Raw genomic sequence first — 13229 nt, 5'->3', positions numbered from 1 at the left:
GAAGGTAAAGAGATAAAAGAACAAGAGGAGATTAGGGAGGCAGCGACTCAGCATTTCCAAAACCTCTTAACTGCTGATCCGCATCACATGCACAATCTGGATTTCTTCAAAAATTTGAAAAACAAAATCTCAGAAGACCAGAACGCTGATCTGGACAAAGAGCTCACGGTTGAGGAAATCGAAGGGTCAATTCACAGTATGGCCTCGGACAAGGCTCCGGGGCCCGATGGCTTCACAGTGGACTTTTATAAGACTCACTGGGATATTATAAAGAAGGACTACATCAGGGTGGCAAAAAACTTCTTCACTAAATGCAAAATGGGCAGCGGTATGAAATCCTCCCATCTGGCCCTTATTCCCAAAGACCCAAATCCTCAATCCTTTGATAGATTCCGCCCCATATCCCTTTGTAATGTCTCCTACAAGATCATAACCAAGATCTTAGCAAACAGGCTTAAAAATCTGCTCCCCTCTCTCATCTCCGAGAACCAAGGCGGCTTCGTTCCTAGGAGGCAAATATCTGATAATGTCATCCTTATCCAGGAGGCTATTCAGAGCAGCATGTCAAGAAACGAAAGGGGTATGATCATTAAGCTCGATATGGCAAATGCATTTGACCGGGTTAATCACGCATTCCTTCAGGCAGTTCTAAAGGAATTCGGGATATCTGAGCTCTTCATCAACAAGGTTATGGAATGCATATCAGACAATTGGACGGCCCCCCTTATAAATGGCAGGCCCAGCAAAGCCTTCAAAAGCTCGAGAGGATTGAGACAGGGGTGCCCTCTTTCCCCCTTCCTCTATATCATCATGGCGGAAACTCTAAGTTTGCAGCTGGAGAATATGCGAAGGACAAAGGAAATAACAGGGGTTGAAATAGCAAGAGGTGTCAAGGGGATCAACCACTCCCTTTTTGCAGATGACACTTTACTAATAGGAGGTGCCTCAAGTCTCATGGCCCGGAGATTCAAAAAAGCTCTAGACCTTTTTCTGCAAGCCTCTGGAGGCAAGCTAAATAACCACAAATGCATGATTTACACTTGGAATGTCCCCAGACATATAATCCAGAGAATTTCCATAATAATGGAAATCCCTGCTCAAAGGAATTGGACTTATTTTATGTACCTAGGGCTACCTTTAGCAAAAGAAACAGTAAAATCAGAGATTTGGGTCAAGCTGATCGAAAAATTAAGAGGCAAACTTCAAAGCTGGGGAGTGTATTGGCTAAACTTGGCGGGCAGAACAATACTAATCAAAGCCATTCTCACAGCTCTTCCAATATATCAATTTGCAACCACACTCGCCCCGGCTAGCATCCACAAACACATGGAGCTGATAATCAGAAGTTTTCTGTGGCAAGGAGGAAAGCAAAACACAAAAAAGTTTAGTCTGGTAAAGTGGGACAAGGTCACTCTTCCCCTAGAGAAGGGCGGACTCGGAATCAGAATTCCAAGACTAGCAAACATGGCCATGGGCTACAAACTAATTTGGCGAATTCTCAATGAGAGAGGAACCTGGTGGACAGAAGTCATTAAGAAGAAATACCTGAGCGGGGTCAATAGCAATATCCTCACTGAAACCATCATTGATAGGCAGGGCACGCCCATGTGGAAACTTATTAAAAAAATGCTCCCTCAATTCAAATCCTATATATCCAGGGTACCGGGTAATGGCAAGGATATTAACATTTGGAAGGACAGGATAATGGGGTCAAATGAAAGGGAATCCCTCCACAAATTCAGGCCCCTCCAGAGGTGGATGACAGAAGCAAAATTCAAAACCCTCTTCGATATCTCTCTTTGGGAGAATAACTCTTGGATAGGGTGGAGATCCCTTAACCTCCCCTCGGATCTCACAAACCTTTGGGTTGAGCTCAAGACCTCCCTTATAGGTGCAGCTCCCATCAATAAACAGACAGAGGACAAATTTGTCTGGGACCCTAATGGAGGAAGATACACGGTGAAAGAAGGCTATAAAGCTCTTCAGAATGCCTCAGCAGTTAATACATGGCCCCTACACAAAGCTGCATGGAGAATTGAATGTCTGCCAAAGGTGAAACTGTTCAACTGGACCCTGCTCCATGGCAAAATCCTCACTGCGGAGAACCTCAAGAAGAAAGGCATCCAAGGTCCCTCTATTTGTTGCATGTGCAGGGCAGCGGAGGAAAGCAGCATCCACCTTTTTATAGAGTGCCCGTTCGCCAAGACTTGTTGGAAGCTCCTCACCAGCCCTTTAGACACAGGTGAGTTGCCAAATCAAATCACTCTTCTTCAGAAAAATTGGGGGAAACTCCTTCCTCAGAATAAAAAAGGCAAGACCCTAGCCGCAAGGTTTTGGAACAGTATTCCTCCAAATCTTTGCTGGCAGATTTGGATCGCCCGGAACAAGTGCATATTCAACAATGAGAAACCAAGCATAGCTAGCACTCTCGCAAAAGCAACTGCACTCATCACAGAGACTATCGAGGCTAATGGTATAACTCAGGTGGACTTGGACTCGACTGATGCAAAAATAAAAGAGTGGATTGGCAAATTTAACTATGGGACAACTCCTCCGAAAAATTCAAGCATTTGGAAAGGCAATCTGGATTGGAAGCTTCGAGGGACAAAAGAAGAAGTCACCCTGTGGATTCAGAACCAAAGGAGACCTGTCCTCCAGTTCGATGGAGCTTCCAAGAATAATCCGGGTCAAGCTGGAGCGGGTGGGATCATTAAAGACCCTCAAGGGAAAATTATAGTAACTTATGAATGGGGTTTAGGCACCATGACCAATAACAAGGCAGAGGCTTACAGCCTTCTGCTGGGAACCTCTATCTCTAGGAAATTAGGCCTTCAGAACCTTCTTATTTTGGGCGATTCTGCAATTATCATTGCGGCCATGACTTCAGGGAGAGACTTCAAGCAGATGGCTCTGAATAACATCAAAACTAGGATAAGGGAAAACATCAGGTTTCTAGGAGAAGTCTCGTTCAAGCATATTCTAAGAGAGAACAACAGGGAGGCGGATGAGCAAGCAAACAAAGCCACAGGTAGGCAGCCAGGTCAGATAAGAGAGAATGACACAGTATATGGAAAGGATATCCCATAAAAAGATCCCTCACATCGCCTCAGTCCAGGACAACAGTCAACTCAGACAGGAGGATCATCATTTCAGACCTCCCTCGAATTCTCCACTCCACTTCCCAATCCATCTCGACTGCATAATTCGGTACCAAGGATCTCATTTCTGTCAACAAAATATGGTCCATATCAGCAAGCTCCGTTTAATAATGAAATTCATTCTGACTTGCGCAGCCAATCTCTGGAGGGGAGGCCGAGCCCATCTCTCTCACACGATTCTGGGCGGCAGAGAAATCATCTCAAAGGGCAGCCCTCTTCACATGTCTGGATTCCCGCATTGGATTGATAACAGGAGGAGTCTCCCGCACTCTATAAATTGCTTCTCAGATCTCAGAAACCTCACAGCTCGCAGTCCTGCAAGGCATAACACCGTTGTTCTCTTTAATCGTAGGCATCGTTCGACCTCCATCAGCTCGCAGCGGGATCAAGCCTCCACTCTGATCTTGGTAAACTCTGTTTCTTGCTCTGTGGTCTTTATTACAACTAACTCTCTGTGTTCTAATCTCTGCAGAGCTCCTAGAAATTTTCTTCAGTTCTCTTATCTCAGCTCTCTGAGCCCTTTGATCATCTTCTCTCCAATCCAGTACCTCTGTGACATAGCCTATTCTCCTTCTACAGCCCTGCTCTCAGCTCTTATCGGGTCCTCTCTTCTTCCAAGCACCGGTCCTCTTCTTGCTCGAATGGCTGATCAGCAAAACAATCCTCCCGTTCAGGCCCAACCCGGCAACCCTCTGGATAGGATCTTCAATAACAGGGACTGCACCATGTGCAAGGCCCATACGATTATGATAAACAGCCTAACAAAGCAACTCAAGGAGCTGACGGATGACTACCATGCAGACAGGAATTCTAAGCGAAAAAAGCTAGACAAAAGGAAGAATGAGATCGAATCTCTTAAAGATAGATGCAGCCACTTGGAGGCAGCCATTCAACACATTCGCTCCCTCACCCAGAGTTACCAGGCCGAAGCATCAACCAAGGCAAGCGCAAGGAATCAGGATGATTCAGTCACTCAACACCTCCCTTAAAAGATATGCAATGTAAATTTAGATGGATAGGCGGTTCCTTCGTTAGGCAGTATAGTCGTCTTCATTTTGTTTTCTGTTTAACCAAGAGAAGCAATGAGGAATATGGGTCTGCGAACCCGCTTTTGACCCTCAGCTCTCAGATCCGTTTCCCCTATGTAATAGAATTCAGTATTGCTGGCTTTTATAATATATGAGTAACCGACTTTGTTAAAAAAAAAATAATTTACTTTTATTATATATCTATATATCTAAAATTTAATTTAGTTATACAATGATATTGAATGTAATTTTTAAATATTTATATAGTTCATATACATTATCTATATTTTATTGTTTAATTTATTTGCAACAATATTTATAATCACTATTCATGTAAGAACAATTATAAATATAATTTACAGAAATTAAAACAAACTTATAAAAATAAATATTAAAAATCATGTGAAAAGCACTTTAAAACCCGTCAAATTTAACCCCTGTCAAGTATTTTTGCCAGGGATTTTAACACGTATAAGATGCAGATTTGCCATCCCTAATAAATACTTCATCATTTCATAAATGTAAAGTTTATGAACTTTTAAATCAATGCTGTTCATTAAAAATGAAAATACACTGGATTCCAATCAAGTAAAGATTATAAATACTTTAAAACTTATTTTATTTTATTATATATATATATTATTTTAATAGGTTTAAAGTTTTAAAATTATGCTGAAGGAAAGCCATCAAATATTATTTTAATATTATTAAAGTTTTAAAATTTTTTTTTTTTCTCCGTAAAACTGATCTATTTATATTACAAAAAAGTCAAAAATGTTACAAAAATTACAGCTAGGCCAAAGCCCTGTTTCTTCAACGAAGATCATATACATTACTTCCATGCTGAGAGGAGCGACACATAACAAACTGAGACCGACACGTAACATGCTGTGACCGACACGAAGAGTTCCAGAGATGACACGGTGGATGATGGACAACATGGTGAACATGATGGACGACGCGTGGACTGAAACTATGGCGATATGGACAGAGATTACCGTCCTGAACTAGATGACAGAAATGCAAAGAACTGAAAATGAAAAGGTCAGAGGAATTCATCCCTTGCTTCCCAGACTTGGCGAGTGCAGCGCTAATCTTCATCCGTGGAATGCGGCTCATCAGAAGCAGGTCCCTTGAGATTTTCCGCAGCTCCCTTGCCCTTGTCTGAGCTTCGTTGCACAGGCTCCCTACCCGGACTCGAGCTTCTGCGAACAGGTTCGCTGGGGCCAGCTTCATCCTTCTGGACCGGGCGCGTGAAATCCACAGTGGGAGTCTCCATATCGACCCGCGGAACTGTCACCGTGTCCATGCGCCCCCGAACACTGCTGCAATGCTCCACAGTAACAGACACTATGAGAGTATTGTTAGCAAAGGCACAGGGAATTCTGTAGCGAATGGCCGGATGTTCCGCATGGCCACACTCCGGCATACCCCAACAATTGCCTCTGGCATTACGGCCTGGAGGCCTGTTTTGCTCAGAGGTGATTTCAAGTGAAGACGAAGGAGAGATTTCAGGCCTCTGGGAGCCTGAGCGCCCTCGAGACATGCCTCTGCGACTGCACATCCTAAGTCTCTCCCTCGGCATATGGCTATGGCCTGCCTCTCCAGCAATACCTCCAGAATCCCAAGCAATTACCCACTCCTCTGGATTGTCAGAATCCCAAGCAATTACCCACTCGACTGGTTTGTGATTCATCTGAGCGGTAAGGATGGCCTCCTTATTAACCGCCTTGCTCCTCGTATGTTGCAGCGCATTGAATGGCGCCTGCAACTCCCTGTACATTCCTCCAACGCTCCTCTGCTCCAGACGAGACAGCCAAACGACATTCCCATCCCCCCGAGACATTGCGAAAATACCAATTGCATCGCCTTCCGGCGAATTTAAGGTTCGAGCAGTTTGGCATGGCGTGGCTTGTCCGGGCTGCCAGAGGCCCATGTGACAAGCCACATGCCTCTTAACTGCCTCAACACGCGGCATAGGCGGTGATGTCACCCGCATCCGGGAAAAGTTTTAAAATTATGGTGAAGGAAAGTCATCAAATCTTTTTCAAACCGGTGGTCTCTCATTACCCCTGCCACTTATGCTTCAATACGTATTCTTACGGTATTTTTTTTCAAACTTTTGCTATTTTGTCATTAAAAAAAAATATTATCCTTTATCATGGTTTTCTCACATTGTCGTCAAAAATCTTATTCTTTATTGTGATTTTTTTTCAAAAATCTTATCTTTTGCTATGATTTTTTTCAAAATTTAATCAAAACTCTAACTAGATTTATAAAGAAAAATAACTTAAAAACATATTATTAATTTTTTAAAAATATTATATAAAAATAAAGTATTTTATTGTAAACATTGTTTAATTGTTTTGTATTTAATTTTTTAATTTAAATTTAATAATAATTTTTGGAGAGAATGTAATTTATTGTTATTGTAATTTCAATAAATACTTATTAGCAATTATACTTGATGTTGCAAAAGAAACGTTGTAAGGCGGTATAATAGGTATAGTAGTAAAGAAGAACGGAAATTGTGGACGAGGCCATGCATATAGCTAGAGGATATGGCATTGGTGGTGGGAATCAAGAAATCTCCAATGTTGTTTATGTTTTTTTATTGTACAGTAATTTACTATATGAAAACGCTGGAGGCAAATCTAGTACCAGACACATCAGGGTTATCATTGAAATATTGCCTGCATATTTCTTGTTTGAACTCTGGATCCTAAACAACTTCCCTTAGATTCAATTCATCTACCTTGGTAACAGCTACTAGACAACCCTTTCATACATCAAGCAGCGCTCAAGCTATAGAACCAAAACTTACTCGGCTCATGCGACAAACTCTGTCCATTTGCTCCATTTTCAATCAAACAAGATTTGATTCTTGAATGAATAAATATAGCATTATAGGCTTCGAAATCCATTTTGGAAAGATTTATGTTTCATCCTGGCAGCAATATCTACAAGGATGGGAGTGCAAGGACTGGCTAGTAATGCCATAGCATAGATTGAAATTTCAATTGGTATATTTGGTGTCACAAATTAGGGTTTCTGTTCTGTCCAATCATAGTTGTCTGCAATTTTTCCACAATTTTTCTAGACCCTTTTCCAATTATCTTCCCAAAAGATCCCTTGGATGAGATTCCTTTGAAACTATTGCTCCCCTCACTGAAACTCTTAGATTGTCTTTGGGAGGGACAACCACTAGTTGTGCTATGCTACTGCGACAGAAAGGGCAAGCTGGAGGAGGATAATATGTTGTGGTAGGATTAGGTTTATTGTGACAACATAGTGTTAGAGTGCAGAGGGCAAACATTTGATGCCCACAATCCTGAACTCCAATGGTACACAATTGATTAAAGCAAATGCAACAAACCTCATATTCACTAGTGTAGGCCAAACTAATGGTTTGTAGACCTGGGATTAAGTCAGGCTGCACAAGAAGAGTGTTTGTACTTAAGAGCTACCGCATATGGGATGCGTCCAGATGCATCTCGCTAAATGTAGTCAACACTCCAAGCCAACAATTCTTGCACAGAATCCAAGCAACCTTCTCGAGCAGCAAGGTGTAGAGGCGTGATACCTGGTCGTCCATGAGCTCCAATGGTTGCACAAACTAAAGCCCCATTTCTCAACTGAAACTTAACAACCCCTGCATGTTTCATTCGGGTCGCAAGGTGTAATGAATTAGCTCCAACCCCATCTCTCACGTCTACAAACCAAGCAAATCCCCAAGAGTCTGCAACGGGAGTAGACTGGGCAGTTAAGAGAATGGCTTCCAAGCAATTAGTGTGCCCATAGTTTGCAGCATAGTGCAAGCAAGTTCTCCAATGCAATGAGTCAAATAGCAGTATATTTGCACCAGCTTGCAGAAGCCTCTCAATGCAGGAAACCTTCCCATACATGGTGACCATCATCAAAGGAGTCTGTTTGTTGCGACTTAGGGCATCAAGATGCAAATTCCGGTCCAACAGATATGACAGGACATCAATCTGGCCATTTGCAGCAGCAATATGCAATGGAGACATATTTTCATAGACTGTGGTCTCTGAGATCAAATGGGGCTCTCGCTCAAGAGCAGCCTCCACCCTTTGCAAATCCCCTTGTTAGACAGCAGAGAAGAAGGCATGTTCATTGGAGACACTACAGCTCAGAGCCTGACCCATTTATTACCAAATCTTGCCCGTTGAATCCCCAATGCCCTGAGCCCCTTATCAACACCTCTCAAGCATTTGAATCCTGAAAAATATAACTCGAGACTCTTGAAACCAATCGTGTAATCAATCAATCAATCAGTGAATCCCATCTTTGTTGCATCAGCAAAAGATAGATCCACTAAAAGAACAAATACCCAGCTACAACAGGTTTCTAAACATGCATAAAAAATGATACTATCTATCTGCCAAGTTCCATGTACAAATAGTTTGACATCCACTTACGACTAGAAAGAAATCCAAAGTAGTATGGATTATTTTAAGTTCAAAGGTCTCATGAGCTACTATACTACAGATTCCATTATTCTTTTGTCAAAATGCAAACCTCTATAAACGATGTAACCAGTGAAAATACTAACTAGTTAAAAACAGAAAATTGAAAATTAACGCACACATGATGCAAAATACCAGCTCCTATGTAGAATGAATTTAGGTAAATTTTCACCAAGAAATCGTGCCACAAAATTAATTACTGTCGAGAATACAATGAGGATCAAAGAATTAAAGGGAGCTTTGTCTCTGTTTCATTTCCCAGGTCCTAATGCAACTTCATAACTAAATTGGAAAACGAGAGTAAAAATAGCTTTAGATGCAACACAGGGTAGTTTTTTCATGTCCTCTTTTCTGTGATGTACTTTATAAAAATTTAAACGTTGATAGATGTCTACTCTATGCTTCAAAAGGAAAACGACATATTTTTCATGCAATTTCTTATGTAGATTTCTACTTTTATCTCTTAAAGGGAATTAATGCATAACAATATCTCCATTTTTATTCAAAGGATTGGAATACATGCACGTAGATTGTACCCCGAAGATTATTCACGGGGATGTGAAAACAATGAACATTCTTCTAGACAACAATTTAAAAGGAAACCTTGGTGACTTTGGTCTTTCAAAGGTATGGATTGATGAGGAGGATGGGGAGCCTTCTCATGTTACCACTATAGTGAAAGGAACTGCAGGATACCTTGATCCAGAGTATATCATACACATAAATTGTACCCTCTTTACAATAATAGTGATGGTGAAGGAATTGTATTTGTTGTAGAATCTGACTTTTTCATTTTTCTTGCCATTCTTAGCTCATATTTTCTTTCGGTTTTGTTTAACAGGTATTTTAGCACTCAAAGGTTGACTGAGAAGAGTGATGTGTATAGTTTTGGAGTAGTTTTGTTAGAGATCATGTGCAGTATTACTTCCATCTAAGAAACATCACTGTGGGTCATACAAATAAAATAAGGGTTTTCAGATGATGTTAGAGTTGGATCTGTCTCTGCAAAGGACAAAAGTGGGAGTTGGATCTTCATACTCGTAGCAATATCTATAAGTATGGGAGTGCAAGGACTGGCTAGTAATGCCATATCATAGGTTGAAATTTCAACTGGTATATTTGGCATCACAAATCAAGGTTTTTGTTCCATCCAATCACTGTTGTCCGCAATTTTTCTAGACCTTTTTCCACTTATATTCCCAAAAGATCCCTTGGTTGAGATTCCTTTGAAACTGCTGCTCCCCTCACTAAAACTCTTAGATTGTCTTGGCTTGTTGGTCTTTGAAGAATCATTGTTCGTGCAACTCTCTTTGGGAGGGACAAGCACTAGTTGTGCTATGCTACTGCGACAGAAAGGGAAAGCTAGAGGAGGAGAATATGTTGTGGTAGGATTAGGTTTATTGTGACAACACAGTGCTAGAGTGTAGAGGGCACACATTTGATGCCCACAGTCCTAAACTTCAATGGTACACAATTGATCAAAGCAAATACAACAAACCTATTCATTAGCCTGCATATTGGCACAAACAAAGACAATCAATCAGTTGCAATGATAGTCACTTGACATTTGAAGAAAATAGATAACCGATACAACTTCTTAGTCTGATATGTGTCATAATTCTGCCAAGTTCTAACCAAACAATAGAAATTTGAGATTAGAAGCAAGAACGCACATCATAAATATTATCTTCAATGTTATCTTCTTGATTAGTGGAAAAAGAAATTGAAGAGGCAACTCCAAATAGGATGTTTTTCTCCCTTGCTCGATTGACCTCCATAAGGGCCTTTTCCAACAAGATCTTAGCCTTTGGATTGAGTTGACTTATGAATTTCCACAATGTAGGCCAAACCAATGGTTCTACAGAACATGGATTCAGTAAGGCTGCATAGGCAGAGTATTTGTACTTAAGGGCTACCGCATATGGGATGCGTCTGCCAAGTAAAACACATTAATCAATAGTCTACGGAAATATCTTGGTAAATTCTCTCTTTTTATCTCCTATTACAGTAGTCCTATATGTAACAAATTAAACATATAATAAAGTTTCAGTAAATAGGAGGAATGAAGTTATGCCCTCAGAGAGAGTTAAGGGAGTTCTCACCTAGACGCATCTCGTTGAATGCGGTCAGCACCCCAAGCCAACAATTCTCGCACAGAATCCAATCAGCCTCCTCGAGCAGTAAGGTGTAGAGGCTTGCTCCCTGGTCATCTGTAAGGGAAAAAACATACAAACAAGGGTGGGTTTGATTAAATCTTGAGGCGGAAGGCACCTTGCCTATTCAGTCACAAACAACAAAAATACAAAGTTTCCTTTCAAGTTCAGATAGAACACATGCTGTTCAAGAAATAAAGATCCATTTCACACAAATTTTCAGGGAAAAAACACAATTTTCACGAAAGAGCCACACATATTATTAAAATGAAGAGCAATATTTCAGATGTGACAACTATGGTTTCAATGATACAAAGAAACTAATTACAAAATTGGGTGTCTCTATCTCTTACCTATGAGCTCCAATGGTTGCGCAAACTAAAGCCCCATTTCTCAACAGCAATTGAACAACCCCTGGATGTTTCATTCGGGCCGCAAGGTATAATGAAGTGGCTCCAACCCCATCTCTCGCATTTACAAACCGGGAAAATCCCCAAGAGTCTAAAACGGGAGTAGACTCAGCGGTCAACACCCTAAGCCAACAATTCTTGCACAGAATCCAAGCAGCCTCCTCAAGTAACAAGGTGTAGAGGCATGCTCCCTGGTCATCTGTAAGGGAAAAAAAACAGAAACAAGGGTGGGTTTGATTAAATCTTGAGGTGGAAGGCACCTTGTCTATTCAGTCACAAACAACAAAAATACAAAGTTGACAATATTTCCTTTCAAGTTCTGATAGAGCACATGTTGTTCAGGAAAGAAAGATCCATTTGGCACAAATTTTCAAGAAAAAACCCAATTTTCACGAAAGAGGCAAACATGTTATTAAAATGAAGAGAAATATTTCAAATGTGAGAAATATGGTTTTGATGATACAAAGAAACTAATTACGAAATTGGGTGTCTATATCTCTTACCCATGAGCTCCAGTTGTTGCGTACACTAAAGCCCCATTTCTCAACAGCAATTGAACAACTCCTGCATGTTTCATTCGGGTCGCAAGGTGTAATGAAGTGGCTCCAACCCCATATCTCGCGTTTACAAACCGGGAAAATCCCTAAGAGTTTGCAACGGGAGTAGACTATGCAGCTCAGAGAATAGCTTCCAAGCAATTAGTGTGCCCATAGTTTGCAGCATAGTGCAAGCAAGTTCTCGGATGCAACAAGTCAAACAATAGTATATTTGCACCAGCTTGCAAAAGCCTTTCAATGTAGGAAATCTTCCCATACATGGTGATCATCATGAGAGGAGTCTATTTGTTGTGACTCAGGGCATCAGGATGCAACAATTCTCGCACAGAATCCAAGCAGCCTCTTTGAGCAGCAAGGTGAAGAGGCATGATCCTTGGTCATCTGTAAGGGAAAAAAGATACAAACAAGGGTGAGATTGTTTAAATCTTGAGGCGGTGTGAACCTTGCCTATTCAATCACAAACAAAAAAAATACAAAGTTGACATAATTTCCTTTCAAGAGAGCAGCCTCCGCCCTTTGCAAATCCCCTTGTTGGACGACAGAGAAGAAGGCATGTTCACTGGAGACACTATATCTAAGAGTTTGACCCATTTATTACCAAATCTTGCCCGCTGAATCCCCAATGTCCTGAGCCCCTTATCAACACCTCTAAGGCATTTGAATCTTGAAAAATCTAACTTAGGAGTCTCAAATAACTTACCAGACAACCCTGAGAAAAGTTTCACCTTGCTTATAGAATCTCGGTCCGTGGAATACCATGGTGAAGGTGTAGAATATTGATCGTGGAATACCATGGTGGAGGTGTCGAATGAGACATTTCATATACACCAAACCCTCTCAGGCCACGATAAGTAAAATAAAAAGATTAAGTTTCAATTGTTATTGTTTCAGTTATAACCAATTTTTTGATTAACAGTGACAAACATTTTAATCGTCTAACATCAGATCAGACAAATCATAGTAAGATAGGTAAGACAAGAGGGGAGTTGATTTCAGAGGGGAATGCCTTACGGCGTAACTAGAGTTTGAGCAAAATTATCTAAAAATATACTAAAAAATAATAGAAACTTAAAACTATATTATTCCAAAATTATCATATTTAAATCAATTCCCTTTCATCTTATAAGGTCCAACAATGATGTGTGTTGCTATGACTATGATGTAAGCTTATTATAGCATCATTGAGCACCAAGATTTTTTATCACCATTATAAATCTAGAAACAAATTAATAAATGTTATATAATCTTGACTCTAGATTTGAAAGCATTTAATTTCAATTTTTTGTTAAGATAAAATAAAAAATATGGATATAAATACAACATGTAATTAGCTATATGAAATGATCATCACCATAAAGGTGAAAGTGATATTAGTAGTGGTATTATATATTATATCTTTCATAATAATAGAAGAACAAGAGTTGCATGCAACAAAT

At 40.4% G+C, this 13229-nt stretch overlaps 2 pseudogenes; both read right to left on the bottom strand.

The window, feature by feature from the left end:
- Positions 1–7221: 7221 nt before the first annotated feature.
- LOC149258764 (putative E3 ubiquitin-protein ligase XBAT31 pseudogene) lies at positions 7222–8352 on the bottom strand (annotated as a pseudogene).
- Positions 8353–9805: 1453 nt separating this feature from the next.
- Positions 9806–12161, bottom strand: LOC149258763 (E3 ubiquitin-protein ligase XB3-like; annotated as a pseudogene).
- Positions 12162–13229: the final 1068 nt, after the last annotated feature.

The sequence above is a fragment of the Pinus tabuliformis genome, chromosome 6 (assembly GCF_031772625.1).
Source record: "Pinus tabuliformis cultivar Carrire ecotype Pingquan chromosome 6, CPIR1, whole genome shotgun sequence".
Taxonomy (NCBI): Eukaryota; Viridiplantae; Streptophyta; class Pinopsida; order Pinales; family Pinaceae; genus Pinus; species Pinus tabuliformis.
The sequence above is the reverse complement of the archived record's forward strand: the minus strand, read 5'-3'. Positions and strand labels throughout refer to the sequence as shown.